This window comes from Nuphar pumila, chromosome 16 (genome assembly GCF_984573655.1).
Source record: "Nuphar pumila chromosome 16, dmNupPumi1.hap1.1, whole genome shotgun sequence".
In the NCBI taxonomy this organism is placed as follows: domain Eukaryota; kingdom Viridiplantae; phylum Streptophyta; class Magnoliopsida; order Nymphaeales; family Nymphaeaceae; genus Nuphar; species Nuphar pumila.
This window is the reverse complement of record NC_143264.1, coordinates 5145349-5161805: the sequence shown is the minus strand read 5'-3', so window position 1 is coordinate 5161805 and position 16457 is coordinate 5145349. Positions and strand designations below refer to the sequence as shown.

General features: G+C 40.5%; 2 non-coding genes across 2 annotated transcripts; both read left to right on the top strand.

Moving 5' to 3' along the window:
- The first annotated feature begins 1371 nt into the window (after nt 1–1371).
- LOC149812763 (small nucleolar RNA R71) lies at nt 1372–1474 on the top strand. The gene has a single exon (XR_016428415.1). It is a non-coding gene; the product is annotated as a small nucleolar RNA R71 (small nucleolar RNA).
- Nucleotides 1475–14709: 13235 nt separating this feature from the next.
- Nucleotides 14710–14812, top strand: LOC149812762 (small nucleolar RNA R71). Its single transcript, XR_016428414.1, has one exon. It is a non-coding gene; the product is annotated as a small nucleolar RNA R71 (small nucleolar RNA).
- Nucleotides 14813–16457: the final 1645 nt, after the last annotated feature.

The window sequence follows — 16457 nt, the reverse complement described above, 5'->3', positions numbered from 1 at the left end:
CGGTCCTTGAGCTTTGGTGATGTCTGATGCTGAAGTACTGAACTCACCTACTCAGTCAGATGGACCCTGTTAGGAACTCTCTCTCTAGATTTACGCTTCTGCGTACATAGTTCCTTCAGGAATTTGCCATATGCCGGCACCTGCTGAATAGCATCGAGCAAAGGTAGGTTGATCTGTACATGCTTGAAGATGTCAAGCATGTCCTGGATCTTCGCACCTTGCTTTCCTCTATATCCGGGAGACTCTAATGCTTTGGGGTAGGGTGGAGGAGGAATATACTCTGCTGGCTCCTCCTCTTTGTGAGAAGGCTCACTCCTATCCTTCTTCTTCTCTGAGGATGATGATGATGGAGATGGGGATGATAATGATGGCTGAGCCGACGTAGGTGAAACAATGGTCTCTGGCTCCTCTATCCTCTCTCTACTCTCTCGCTCTCTGCTCTCGACGTGATACTCACGTCCACTCCTCAAAGCCATAACTGATTTAGCCTGTTGCTGTGTCTCAGTATGAAATAGGCCTCCAGTCATCTGGTCCTTACCCTTCGGGTTCATCACAGCCTGACTCGGTAATGTACCCTCGGGTCTCCTACTAATAGCCTCAGCTAACTGTCCCATTTGCGATTCTAACTTCGCAATGGACTGCGTATGCGAGCTCAAAATCTGGCTACACTTCTCGAAGGCGTTCTGATTAGAGGTTTTCACCTCTTGGAATGCCTGAAGAAGTCTCTCCTCAAAAGATGTCTGCGGGGCAGACTCCTGCTGAATCGGGGGAGTGACAGAAGAAGAAGAAGACTGAGAATAGTTCGGTCTTTGAAATGACTGAGTAAAAGATGGCTGACGAACTGGCTGAGAGGGTGTAGGCATCTGTGTGGAAGACTGTGGATTCTTCCATGAAAAATTGGGATGGTTACGCCAACCTGGATTATATGTCGATGAAAATGGGTTATTCCGCGGTCTGACGTAACCCTGAGCTGTCTGAACTTGTTCTTGAACAAATTCAGGGTACTGAGCTGCCGAAGGGCACTCAATGATCTCGTGTGCCGGACTGGCACAAAGAGTACACACCTGTTGTGTAGTAGATGGTCTTGAGAGGAGTTGGTCCAGCTTCTGAGCAATCATGTCTACCTTGCACTGTAGTGCAGTAGATGGACCAATCTCAAGAACACCAGCTTTCTTCTGAATGCTGGGTGTGGCTCTATCAGAATGAGAGCTCGAAGCATGGTGGAGTGAATTCTCGGCCAATGTATCAAATAGCCTCCATGCTTCGTCCTCGCTCTTCAACATGAATGTCCCTCCACATGAAGAGTCGATCATCTGACGATTCTTGTCAGACAATCCATCATAGAAGCTCTGCACTAGTTGCCATTTTGGCACCTGATGATGGGGACATTTCCTGAGGAGATCCTTCATTCTCTCCCATGTCTCATGAAAGCGCTCACCATCTAGCTCTGAAAAGCTAGTGATGGCTCGACGATATTGGTTCGTACGACCAATGGGAAAATATTTCCGAAGAAACTCTTGTTGCAATTGATCCCATGACTCTATTTCTGCAGAATCTAAGGATTTTAGCCAATACTTGGCTTTGTCCTTCAATGAAAAGGAGAATAGAGTCAACCTCAACGCATCATCATCGAAATTCTGTATCTTAACAGTAGAACAGATTTCGAGGAATTCATCTAAATGTCGGTAGGGATCCTCATGACTAAGGCCATAAAAGGATGGAAGCATCTGAATAATGCTGGCCTTAATCTCATAATGTGGCGCTCCTACATCGGGTCTCCGAATGCAGGATGCCTGCACATAATCTGTGGGAATGAAGTATTCCCGCAGAGGGCGTGAAAGAACTGGGGGTGGAGGTGGAGGTGGAGGATCCATGTCAGCCATTGTTGTCGAACTTCGATGAGAATGTAAAATTCTCTCTGGGTTGTCAACAAATGGGTGTAATGGGGTTCCTAGACCTCGTCGCCCCTGCATACACTGGTACTAAGACCAGATGTAAGCAAACGACCTAAATCTAAAAAAAATAACTAACACAGGTACGAAAATGTAAATAACACAAAATAAACAACTACTAAACAAATATGCTAAACTAATTATGTCAGAATGATCTAACTAAGTAAATGAAATAACAAATTAAACTACTTTAAAGTACTGAAAAGATAAATAAAGGAAATCACAAACTAAGTTTTTCTAAAACCCACCTGTCTAATAGCTCCTTGCAGAATGAATTTCAAGTGAATCCTAGAAAGAACAGAACGTGAATCCTATATTTACTAACTATGTTAATCCTATATTCACTTACTAATCCTACTAACTAAAAATAAAACAACTAATTAACTAACTAAAACAAATTAATAAATCAAAATCTAAGAAATAAAGTAATTAATTCGCCGTTCCCCGGCAACGGCGCCAAAATTTGGTTGACATTTTGAAATGATCTTTTTAAAACAGTTATTTTCAATAAACTTTGGAAAATCGTCAACCAAAAATATAAAAACCGACTTTCCACAAAGTGGTAAGTACGGGTCGAATCCTCAGGGAACAGGATTTAATCACGATATTTCTAGAAAATTTAATTTATTAATGACAAATGTCAATCTACAGTTATAAAACTAATACAAATACATTTAATCACTAAAATGAAAATAAACAAGCAACTATTTCTTCTGCTCCACACCAAGGGTATTTCCGTCTTTCCGCCAATGATTCGCTCCTCACACTTGGAAGATAACCCTGGAAACTAAATATGCTTTACAACCTAAAAATGCAGAAAAATACCGAGTTAGTATTCTATTCTAATAATGCAAACAGTAACTAATACTAATTCTAATTTTACGAAAATAATAAAACAAATGCTACTTATCAAACAAAAATTAAATAAAATACTAAACTACTTCTAAAATTAACCAAATTACTTCTACTAATGCTGTATGATGATTATGAAACTCCTAAAATGCAGAAACTAATGAAAACAGGCCTAAAATGCCGAATCTAAGGAAATTACGAAAATGCCCCTAACTAGTGCAAAATAGCTTTCTGACAGGTTATCAGAAAACCATTGTTTGACAAGGCAAACTAGGTCGGATTTTCCCGAAATTTGTTCTGTTTTGCAACTGACAGATTAAACAATCTGACAGTTTTTACAGAATGAAAAAATGATATCTGGAACTCCAGATATAAGCGTTTCAAATCTGGGAAAAATTAGGATATCGACAGTCCTGTAATTTGAAATCCAGAAAAAGCGGTTTTCGCAAAACGCTTAAAAATCAGACCAAATTAACTCCGAATGAGCTGAAATTTGGTTTGCAGTCAAATAACATGTCAATCCAGTGAATAGAATAAAAATTTTTGGAAAACACAGAATTTTTGCACAGAAAATAATGCTGGTGTGACAGGGCAAAAATCTGGTTTTTATTTGAGTGTATTATTCACTATGTGAACTATTTTACCCACTAAGAATGTAATCTACATGCAATACAAACTTAATTCATTCTATATAACTGATTATATGCAGATGCTAACTATAATAAAGCTAAATGAACTCTACACGAAATATGACATGCGTGTTATGACTATGCACTAAATGAAATACTAATGCAATTACAATCGAAACACTAAATAATGTAGTTAAATATATGACTAAATGATGTACCAACTATAAACTAACTACACTATACTAACTAACTAATCAACAAACGATAAACTAACAAACACCAATCAAATCAACAATTATAAATTTTGGCTAAACAATTAAAGAAATAACTACATTAGCTAATCTAAAATCGCTATAAGTAAATAAACAAAAAATATGGGACTAAAATGGAACAATAAGACACGGGTTCGACTAGGACTAGGGTCGGTTGACTTCAATGGACTCGGTTTAGCCTTAGCTAAGGTGTGGTTAACTTGGGTAGGCTCGAGCTATGTTTGACTCGACTCGGACTAGTGTGGGCTCGGCTAGGTTTGGCCGAACTAGTTGGGTTTGGTTTTGGGGTTGACTTAGTCAACTAGGGTCGGCTTGATTTAGGTGGCTCGGTTGACCTAAACTTAGGTTGGATTGACTGGGTTAAGGTTGAATCGACCTCGGGTTTGTCTTGACTTTGACTTAGGCTAGGCTAGGTTGACTTGACTAGACTTGGTTAGGGTTAGGTCTAGGTCTTGGACTCGGTTTAGGGTTGACTTAGTCAACTAGGTTCGAGTTGAGTTAACTCAACTAAGTTTGACCCGACTTAGGTTTGACTAGGCTCGAATGGGATAAGGTAAGCTCGGTTGACTCACTAGGTTTAGACTAGGGTTTGACTCGAGTTAGGTTTAGGTCTTTGACTAGGCTCGAGTTGTGTTTGACTTGGGCTAGGGTTCAAGTTGACTTGGACACAAGGCACACCTAACTAAGTCAACTAGGTTAACTCGGTTAGGGTAGGTTTCAATAGGTGGACTAAGGTTGACTCGACCTAGGTGTGGTCTTGACTAGACTCAAGTGGGTTTAAACTAGGGTTTGCCTCAATTAACTGGGGTCGATTAAAGCAGCAACCTCTTAATTAACATACAATTAATCCAAAGTTCACGATTTTAATGGAGAAGGTTGGGAAAATAAAGTAATAATGGTAAATGCTCAAACTTTAAAATAAATTGGATTCTCAAAAACCGTCCCACTTAATGAGGGAGTTACTTTCCTTACTTGCTTTTAAAGGCCTCTTTGGAAAACAAAAACTCCAATCTAGAAATCCCCAAGTTTTGCTTTTCAAAATAGAATTGAATTGCCTTTAATGCTCTATGGAAATCGTGGAACCTAGATTGGAATTTTTGTTTAATTCCAAAAACACTTTCCAAAGTTAAGGAGTAACTCCTTCTTTAATGCCCCTTCAAAAATTCAAATCTTCTTTAAATACATCACACGATTTTTGAAGAATTTCCTCTTTCCAAAAGCTTTTCCCAACCTCAATACATTAATTGACCTCATTCCTAAAAGTCGACACCCCTAATTTAAGACTCTATAACCAAAGAATTTAAGACTCACCTAGGTAATGGAAAGGCCTAATTGAAAAACACGATTTTCTAAACTTAAATGCTGCCCTAATTACCAAAACCTACTTAAATGACCACTAAAAACGGCTAGGAGATAAAACCCTAATACATTGAACCTAGACACCTTCCTAACTCACTTAATGGCAATTAAGACTTTCTAAAAAAATCAACCTAGAGCTCAATAGGAGCTCTAATGGCTGCCGCCCCACCTTGGGGAAGAAGAAGATCCACACGAAAATAAAAAAATATAAATATAAATTAACAAAAAGCAATAAAACTAAATACCCACTATTTTGATAAAACTAAATTAGAAAATAATAAAAAGAACTCCTAATTACACAAATGCTAACAAGAACAACACTATGCTGGAATTAAAAACATGAAGAAAAGAAAACTTGATTTTTTTTTGTAATTTTCTTCAATAGACTCAAAACACAAAAACAAAAAATGCTAAAAACGATTATTTAGAACTAGCCTAAATGAATGAAATGAACTAACACGACTATATACTGCTGTTAACACCCAAAACACACAGCAACTACACGGTTTACCAACATCAACACATAATTTTAACAAAAATACAAAGATCGGCTAGAATAATCCTAGCCGATTTTTTTTTTCTTTTTCAAAAATAAAATCAAAACAAGATAAGCAAAACCCACGAATACAATGAATTAAAATAAACTTTTAAAATGGGATTTTCAGCAAAACAACTCAATACACATGCTGGACGAAAAAAAAAATATCAAAACAAGAAATTATTTTTGTGAAAATCAAGAATCGGCTAGAATAATTCTAGCCGATTTTTTGATTTTTCTTTTCAATCAAAATCAAATGCAACCCACACAAAACCGACTAAGGTGAATCAAAATGAACACCTTTTTTATTGGATTTTCTGTAAAACAGCCCCAAGAACACCTATGACAAACTTGAAGAATCGACTAGATGAAGATCTAGCCGATTTTTATAAAAAGGATGAAAAATCAACAAAAACTTGATTCAAATGAATCAAGCAAATAAATAAACCTAAGCTAACGTGCTGGCCTATGCACGAACTCTATTCTAAGGTTGAAAATAAAAAGAAAACAAGAAACACTCAGAAAATCAAAAATAGAAAACCAACACACACTTTCGGTTTTAGCTAGAAGAGAAGGAAGAAGAAGACCTACCTTTTGGAAGATCCGACGACCGGGGGGATGAAGAAGAGCGGACCGTGGCTGGAGATGAACGTCCTATACAGTTCGAGAATGTTGTACTTCACCAAAAAATGGCACCTTTGCAGCTGCTACACGTTGGAGATCCACCGACGATGGAATGTGAGCCGATTCTCGATCGGAGGGTGTAGAAAGCCGGATGGAGGTAGGGCCGGCTCACCTTTGTGGTGTGTTTCGCACTCCCGCCCAAGGTTAATGGTCTCCACCTCTGCTACACCTGCAAAAATACAGAAAAATGGTGAAACTACAGCAAGGAGGAAGAAAGAAATGGAAAGAAATAAAAGAGAGATCGAAAATATGCTTGAAAATCAAGCATAGATCGGTCTTCAATGGCCAAAACGTTGGGGAAGATGGAGAGGAAGGAGTTGCTGGAGTAGATTCACTGCAAGGGGCATCCAAACACAGCCAAAGACGCCTAGGGTTCTTTAAAAAAAACTATTTATAGTTTTGACATTTTTCAGAAAGAAGGTTAAAAAAATAAAATTTGCTAGGCGCCACTTTCTGGGGGGTTTTCAGAAAAACTTTTTGAAATGGATATGGATAGGCATGTGGGTTGGGTTTTGGGCTTTCTAAGAGTTGATCCAAGGTCCAATTAACCTAATTGGTTCGGATATGGATCCGATCCACCTCGAAATCCGTGCCCAAACACTGAAATAGCCATAACTCTCTCATTTTAACTCCGATTTTTCTGAAATTCGAACCATAACCCCTTACTATCAAAACACATCTAAACATGGGTTTAAAACCTTAAACTTGATACAAAATGCATGAAAAACTTGTTTACATGATGTGCATTTCATGCATCATCAAATACCCCCATGCTTGAATGTTTGTTAGTCCCTTAACAAACCCTAATTATTCTATGCAACAGAGACAAGAAATGCTAATTATGAATGCATAAAAACTAACTCACTTTCCTAGGAATCACGGTTGCATTTAGCGTATGCAACAAGCCCTTTAAACCCCTAGCTTTCACTAGTGGACGAGTAAGGTCTCGTGAGGGTTTGCAGAGATGCTACCCACAAACATCAATGAAGTGCGAGGATGATTTTTCAAAAAAAATTAGGCTCTTAAGAATGCAGTTGTAACAAATATTTCATGTAATTGACATTCTCAAAACGAGTTTAAAAATCTCATGCCACCACAGTAAAAATTCTTTTCCTTCACTTTTCTAATATTGTAGCTAGTTCATGATTTTTCTCAGAAAGTCAAGTATTCTCATGTTCTACTCATTTATTCTCACTTGTATATTTTCTGCATAGTAATACACATATACGCCTAAGCAATGGAAATCTACTTATTCAACACATTCTTTTTCTTTCATTTTCACTCTTTTTTTCTCAACTTTTGTTTCTTGAGCATTCTTCTCATATGAGCACTATTTCGAATAGTTAGTTTTCGTGACCCGTGTAGCGAGCTTTGGGTCAGTGACTCCCAGGCCGAACGGCCTTAGGGCATTAGATACAAAGTATCCCTCGGACTTAATTGCTCGAGTCACTAGACCTTCTATTCTAATAGTTTACGTATAGTTTTCCTCTCGTCTTGTGCAATGTCTCTATCTCTTAGGCTTTCTATGCAGTCCATGTAACAAGCTTTCGAACCGGTGGCTCCCAAACTAGCTGGCTTTGGGGCACCAGGTGTAAAACACCCTTCAGATTCTACTTACTCGAACTACAAAGGCCACAGATATCGACTTAGACAAGAAGACGATCTCCTTCGTTATCCTTTTCGTTAAGATACTCAAACACTTCATCTCATGTCTGAGTTCCATTACTAGGATTCACGAAGACATCAACAACTAAATGTAGCTCTATTCTTTTAAACTCATTTTTCAAACACATCTTTCCATTGCTTATTTCTTTCAGAAAACATACTGTGCATACTTATACTAAAGTGATTCAAAATTTTCTAACAATCAAATACTATATTTTCTTTGAATTTTCTCATGAATAACTACTCTATTTGACTCAGTTCAGAAAAAAAAATTATGGGGCTTATTTATAAACTGTTAGATTATGCCAAAAATAATCATATATGCTACAACTTATTCTCAAATGCCTACTTAGATTACCAGTCATACAAAAAAAAATTGAAATTTTTGTGTGCAAGCATCTAAACCACCCCCCCATGCTTGAATGACACTGTCCCTAGTGGCATACAAAATAAGTAAAAATGTAATGCTCATGCACACTAAAAGACATTAACAACAATATGGGAGAAAGGATAGATACAACCTGATTTGCTCTGAGCTTTTGAAGTTGAATTTCATCTGATCTTTGAATTCTTTGAAAGCTCTTCCATGCACCTGGTAACTGATACACTAAGTGTTAGATTCATTCTGCATACATCAAAACAAATGTTAGCACATATGAAATGAAATACTGAATAAAGAAAAACACTGAAATGAAAGACAAATTAATGTACATATGATACATCCCTCTGGTTGAATCCTCATGCCTTCGTGAGATGCACTATCTCACATTCACCATCCTGCAAGGCATCTGAAATGAAGGGCTTCAGTCTTTGCCCATTTACCTTGAATGTACCTTGGGTCATAGGATCGAATAATGTCACTGCTCCATGGGGAAATACTTCTTTCACGATGTAAGGACCTGTCCATCTCGATCTCAACTTTCCTGGGAATAAATGCAAACGAGAATTGTATAGCCACACTTTCTGATCTGGCTCAAACACTTTCCTGACAATATGCTTATCATGAAATGCTTTCGTGCGAGCTTTGTATAATTTGACATTCTCATATGCATCATTCCTGAGTTCCTCTAATTCTGAGAGCTGCAGTGCTCTTTCTTTGTCGGCCTGGGTGAGGTCAAAATTCAATTTCTTGATAGCCCAATACGCTCTATGCTCTAGCTTGACAGGAAGATGGCATGCTTTCCCGAATACAAGGCGATACGGGGACATGCCAATGGGAGTCTTAAATGCAGTTCTATATGCCCAAAGTGCATCATCTAAGCACTGGGATCAATCCTTGCGGTCCGGACGAACTGTCTTTTCTAAAATTCGCTTAATCTCCCTATTGGACACTTCAACCTGTCCACTAGTCTGCGGATGGTACGGCGTGGTGAATCTATGATTGACAGAATATCTTCTCAGAAGAGAAGCTATCTGTACATTCCTAAAATGTTTGCCACCATCGCTAATCATCGCACGTGGCACCCCAAAACGATTGAAAATGTTGTGCTTAATGAACTTAAGCACTACTCTGTGATCATTGGTCTTGGTTGCCACAGCCTCGACCCACTTGGACACATAATCAACCGCCACCAGAATGTATAAATTTCCGAATGAAGGCGGAAATGGTCCCATGAAATCAATGCCCCAAACATCAAAAATCTCGACTATCAAAATCGGAAGCAAGGGCATCATGTCCCTCTTGGACATGTTTCCAATCTGCTGGCATCGCAGACATCGCCTACAGAACTCATGAGCATCCTTGTGAAGTGTGGGCCAATAAAATCCTGACTGCAAAACCTTTGCAGCCGTCTGCCTACTACTAAAATGCCCTCCACAGGCTAATGAATGGGAAAAATTCAGAATGGACTGGTACTCCTCCTCCTGAACACATCTCCTAATGATCTGGTCTGCACAGTATTTGAACAACTCTGGTTCATCCCAATAATAGTGCCTCACCTGAGATAGGAATCTCTCACGCTCATTCTTGTTCCAATGCTCAGGTATCTGCCTCGAAACCATATAGTTCATAATATCTGCAAACCAGGGTAACTGCGTTGTACTGACTGACATGATCTGCTCGTCGGGGAAAGAATCATTGATCGGACTCTGATCCTGCGTGGTCTCTACGATCAGTCTGGAAAGATGGTCTGCTACTACATTCTCGCTTCCCTTCTTATCTCGAATCTCGAGATCAAACTCCTGTAGTAGAAGAACCCAACGAATCAATCTCGGTTTGGTGTCTTTCTTATTCAATAAATATTTCAATGCAGAATGGTCAGAATAGACAACCACCTTCGAACCGAGTAAATAGGACCTGAATTTATCCAATGCGAAAACTACCGCAAGTAGCTCCTTCTCTGTCGTAGTATAATTCATCTGAGCATCAGACAGAGTTCTACTCGCATAGTAGATCACATAGGGCTTCCTATCAACGCGTTGTCCTAAAATAGCCTCCATAGCATAATCAGATGCATCACACATAATCTCAAATGGGAGAGTCCAATCTGGAGGTCTCAAAATAGGTGCAGTAATCAAGGCTTCTTTGAGAATCTCAAAGGCCTTCATACAATCCTCACCGAAAACAAAGGGCTGGTCTTTCAACAGTAACGTACATAGCGGTTGAGAGATTTTCCTGAAATCTTTTATGAACCGCCTATAAAAGCCCGCATGCCCTAAAAATGATCGAATCTGCCTCACAGAGGTGGGTGGAGTCAAACGGGAAATGGATTCCACCTTCGCTTTGTCAACCTCAATACCACGCTTGGACACAATGTGTCCGAGCACAATTCCCTCCTGGACCATAAAATGGCTCTTTTCCCAACTCAGAATGAGATTTGTCTCCGCACACCTACTCAGTACTCGAGTAAGTTTTTGGAGGCAATCTTCAAAAGAAGAGCCATACAATGAAAAGTCGTCCATAAAAACTTCCATCACATCATCAATCATGTCCGAGAAGATAGCAAGCATGCACCTCTAAAAAGTAGCCGGGGCATTACAGAGCCCAAACGGCATACGTCTAAACGCGAAGGTGCCATAAGGACATGTAAATGTGGTCTTCTCCTGGTCGTCAGGATGGACAGCTACCTGATTGTATCCTGAATATCCATCTAGAAAGCAGTAATAGCTCTGCCCTGCGAGTCTCTCTAAGATCTGATCAATGAATGGCAATGGGAAATGATCTTTCCTAGTTGCCACATTCAGCTTCCTATAATTGATGCAGACTCGCCATCCTGTAGTGGTCTTCATCGGAATTCTCTCACCCTTCTCGTTCTCAACCACAGTGAGTCCTGACTTCTTCGGCACAACCTGAATCGGACTGACCCACTGGCTATCAGAAATAGGGTAAATGATTCTGGCATCCAACCACTTCACCACCTCTTTCTTCACCACTTCCTTCATGTTGGGATTCATCCTTCTCTGCATATCCCTAAATGGCTTGACTTCCTCATCACAATGGATTCTATGCATGCAGAATGAAGGATCAATCCCCTTCAGATCAGCAACTCCCCAGCCAATCGCTGCCTTGTGCTCTCGAAGAATAGTCAGCAATCTCTGTTCCTGCTCCTCAGTGAGCAAGGACGAGATGATCACAGGCAGAGTCTCATCATCTCCGAGATAAGCATACTTGAGTGAATCTGGTAAGGGCTTCAGCTCAAGTTTCGGAGGTGACTCGATCAACGATTTGGCGTGGGTCTCCGCAAGTGGTGGAAGAGGCTCCCTGACAGCTCCCCAAGGTGGTCTCTCTGACGACACTCTAGGCACTTCTACACTATCTACACCGCTATTCTTCTCTATATGGTACAAATCTAAAGAATCCTCAGTAATGTACAACTCGGGCTGCTCCTCTACTAACTCATGTGCAATATCTACATGAAAGCAGTCCATGTCTCCTGCTGGACCCATCGCGGCATTGAAAATATTCAGCTTGACTTTTCGATTGCCGAACGAGAGATCCATGGCTCCGGTTCTACAATTGATACACGCATTGGCAGTCGCCAAGAATGGTCTGAATAAAATGATCGGAGTCTGGTGCTGGCTGTCTACTCCTTTCATATCAAGAATAATGAAATCGACTGGAAAATAAAAGTCATCCACCTTAACTAGCACGTCCTCCAAGACACCTCTCGGTATCTTGACAGAACGATCTGCCAGTTGAAGTGTAATAGGAGTCGATCTCATCTCTCTTAGCCCGAAAGAATCAACGAAATATCCGGGCAGAATGTTCACGCTTGCTCCAAGATCAAGCAATGCGCGTTCTATCCGGATGTTTCCTATCGTACACGCAATGATAGGGGCTCCACGGTCCTTGAGCTTTGGTGATGTCTGATGCTGAAGTACTGAACTCACCTGCTCAGTCAGATGGACCCTGTTAGGAACTCTCTCTCTAGATTTACGCTTCTGCGTACATAGTTCCTTCAGGAATTTGGCATATGCCGGCACCTGCTGAATAGCATCGAGCAAAGGTAGGTTGATCTGTACATGCTTGAAGATGTCAAGCATGTCCTGGATCTTCGCACCTTGCTTTCCTCTATATCCGGGAGACTCTAATGCTTTGGGGTAGGGTGGAGGAGGAATATACTCTGCTGGCTCCTCCTCTTTGTGAGAAGGCTCACTCCTATCCTTCTTCTTCTCTGAGGATGATGATGATGGAGATGGGGATGATAATGATGGCTGAGCCGACGTAGGTGAAACAATGGTCTCTGGCTCCTCTATCCTCTCTCTACTCTCTCGCTCTCTGCTCTCGACGTGATACTCACGTCCACTCCTCAAAGCCATAACTGATTTAGCCTGTTGCTGTGTCTCAGTATGAAATAGGCCTCCAGTCATCTGGTCCTTACACTTCGGGTTCATCACAGCCTGACTCGGCAATGTACCCTCGGGTCTCCTACTAATAGCCTCAGCTAACTGTCCCATTTGCGATTCTAACTTCGCAATGGACTGCGTATGCGAGCTCAAAATCTGGCTACACTTCTCGAAGGCGTTCTGATTAGAGGTTTTCACCTCTTGGAATGCCTGAAGAAGTCTCTCCTCAAGAATAATGAAATAATCGGAGTCGCCAAGAATGGTCTGCCTAAAATGATCGGAACGCATTGGCAGTCGCCAAGAATGGTCTGCCTAAAATGATCGGAGTCTGGTGCTGGCTGTCTACTCCTTTCATATCAAGAATAATGAAATCGACTGGAAAATAAAAGTCATCCACCTTAACTAGCACGTCCTCCAAGACACCTCTCGGTATCTTGACAGAACGATCTGCCAGTTGAAGTGTAATAGGAGTCGATCTCATCTCTCTTAGCCCGAAAGAATCAACGAAATATCCGGGCAGAATGTTCACGCTTGCTCCAAGATCAAGCAATGCGCGTTCTATCCGGATGTTTCCTATCGTACACGCAATGATAGGGGTTCCACGGTCCTTGAGCTTTGGTGATGTCTGATGCTGAAGTACTGAACTCACCTACTCAGTCAGATGGACCCTGTTAGGAACTCTCTCTCTAGATTTACGCTTCTACGTACATAGTTCCTTCAGGAATTTGGCATATGCCGGCACCTGCTGAATAGCATCGAGCAAAGGTAGGTTGATCTGTACATGCTTGAAGATGTCAAGCATGTCCTGGATCTTCGCACCTTGCTTTCCTCTATATCCGGGAGACTCTAATGCTTTGGGGTAGGGTGGAGGAGGAATATACTCTGTTGGCTCCTCCTCTTTGTGAGAAGGCTCACTCCTATCCTTCTTCTTCTCTGAGGATGATGATGATGGAGATGGGGATGATAATGATGGCTGAGCCGACGTAGGTGAAACAATGGTCTCTGGCTCCTCTATCCTCTCTCTACTCTCTCGCTCTCTGCTCTCGACGTGATACTCACGTCCACTCCTCAAAGCCATAACTGATTTAGCCTGTTGTTGTGTCTCAGTATGAAATAGGCCTCCAGTCATCTGGTCCTTACCCTTCGGGTTCATCACAGCCTGACTCAGCAATGTACCCTCGGGTCTCCTACTAATAGCCTCAGCTAACTGTCCCATTTGCGATTCTAACTTCGCAATGGACTGCGTATGCGAGCTCAAAATCTGGCTACACTTCTCGAAGGCGTTTTGATTAGAGGTTTTCACCTCTTGGAATGCCTGAAGAAGTCTCTCCTCAAAAGATGTCTGCGGGGCAGACTCCTGCTGAATCGGGGGAGTGACAGAAGAAGAAGAAGACTGAGAATAGTTCGGTCTTTGAAATGACTGAGTAAAAGATGGCTGACGAACTGGCTGAGAGGGTGTAGGCATCTGTGTGGAAGACTGTGGATTCTTCCATGAAAAATTGGGATGGTTACGCCAACCTGGATTATATGTCGATGAAAATGGGTTATTCGGCGGTCTGACGTAACCCTGAGCTGCCTGAACTTGTTCTTGAACAAATTCAGGGTACTGAGCTGCCGAAGGGTACTCAATGATCTCGTGTGTCGGACTGGCACAAAGAGTACACACCTGCTGTGTAGTAGATGGTCTTGAGAGGAGCTGGTCCAGCTTCTGAGCAATCATGTCTACCTTGCACTGTAGTGCAGTAGATGGACCAATCTCAAGAACACCAGCTTTCTTCTGAATGCTGGGTGTGGCTCTATCAGAATGAGAGCTCGAAGCATGGTGGAGTGAATTCTCGGCCAATGTATCAAATAGCCTCCATGCTTCGTCCTCGCTCTTCAACATGAATGTCCCTCCACATGAAGAGTCGATCATCTGACGATTCTTGTCAGACAATCCATCATAGAAGCTCTGCACTAGTTGCCATTTTGGCACCTGATGATGGGGACATTTCCTGAGGAGATCCTTCATTCTCTCCCATGTCTCATGAAAGCGCTCACCATCTAGCTCTGAAAAGCTAGTGATGGCTCTACGATATTGGTTCGTACGACCAATGGGAAAATATTTCCGAAGAAACTCCTGTTGCAATTGATCCCATGACTCTATTTCTACAGAATCTAAGGATTTTAGCCAATACTTGGCTTTGTCCTTCAATGAAAAGGAGAATAGAGTCAACCTCAACGTATCATCATCGAAATTCTGTATCTTAACAGTAGAACAGATTTCGAGGAATTCATCTAAATGTCGGTAGGGATCCTCATGACTAAGGCCATAAAAGGATGGAAGCATCTGAATAATGCTGGCCTTAATCTCATAATGCGGCGCTCCTACATCGGGTCTCCGAATGCAGGATGCCTGCACATAATCTGTGGGAATGAAGTATTCCCGCAGAGGGCGTGAAAGAACTGGGGGTGGAGGTGGAGGTGGAGGATCCATGTCAGCCATTGTTGCCGAACTTCGATGAGAATGTAAAATTCTCTCTGGGTTGTCAACAAATGGGTGTAATGGGGTTCCTAGACCTCGTCGCCCCTGCATACACTGGTACTAAGACCAGATGTAAGCAAACGACCTAAATCTAAAAAAAAATAACTAACACAGGTACGAAAATGTAAATAACACAAAATAAACAACTACTAAACAAATATGCTAAACTAATTATGTCAGAATGATCTAACTAAGTAAATGAAATAACAAATTAAACTACTCTAAAGTACTGAAAAGATAAATAAAGGAAATCACAAACTAAGTTTTTCTAAAACCCACCTGTCTAATAGCTCCTTGCAGAATGAATTTCAAGTGAATCCTAGAAAGAACAGAACGTGAATCCTATATTTACTAACTATGTTAATCCTATATTCACTTACTAATCCTACTAACTAAAAATAAAACAACTAATTAACTAACTAAAACAAATTAATAAATCAAACTCTAAGAAATAAAGTAATTAATTCGCCGTTCCCCGGCAACGGCGCCAAAATTTGGTTGACATTTTGAAAATCGTCAACCAAAAATATAAACTTTGGAAAATCGTCAACCAAAAATATAAAAACCGACTTTCCACAAAGTGGTAAGTACGGGTCGAATCCTCAGGGAACAAGATTTAATCACGATATTTCTAGAAAATTTAATTTATTAATGACAAATGTCAATCTACAGTTATAAAACTAATACAAATACATTTAATCACTAAAATGAAAATAAACAAGCAACTATTTCTTCTGCTCCACACCAAGGGTATTTCCGTCTTTCCGCCAATGATTCGCTCCTCACACTTGGAAGATAACCCTGGAAACTAAATATGCTTTACAACCTAAAAATGCAGAAAAATACCGAGTTAGTATTCTATTCTAATAATGCAAACAGTAACTAATACTAATTCTAATTTTACGAAAATAATAAAACAAATGCTACTTATCAAACAAAAATTAAATAAAATACTAAACTACTTCTAAAATTAACCAAATTACTTCTACTAATGCTGTATGATGATTATGAAACTCCTAAAATGCAGAAACTAATGAAAACAGGCCTAAAATGCCGAATCTAAGGAAATTACGAAAATGCCCCTAACTAGTGCAAAATAGCTTTCTGACAGGTTATCAGAAAACCATTGTTTGACAAGGCAAACTAGGTCGGATTTTCCCGAAATTTGTTCTGTTTTGCAACTGACAGATTAAACAA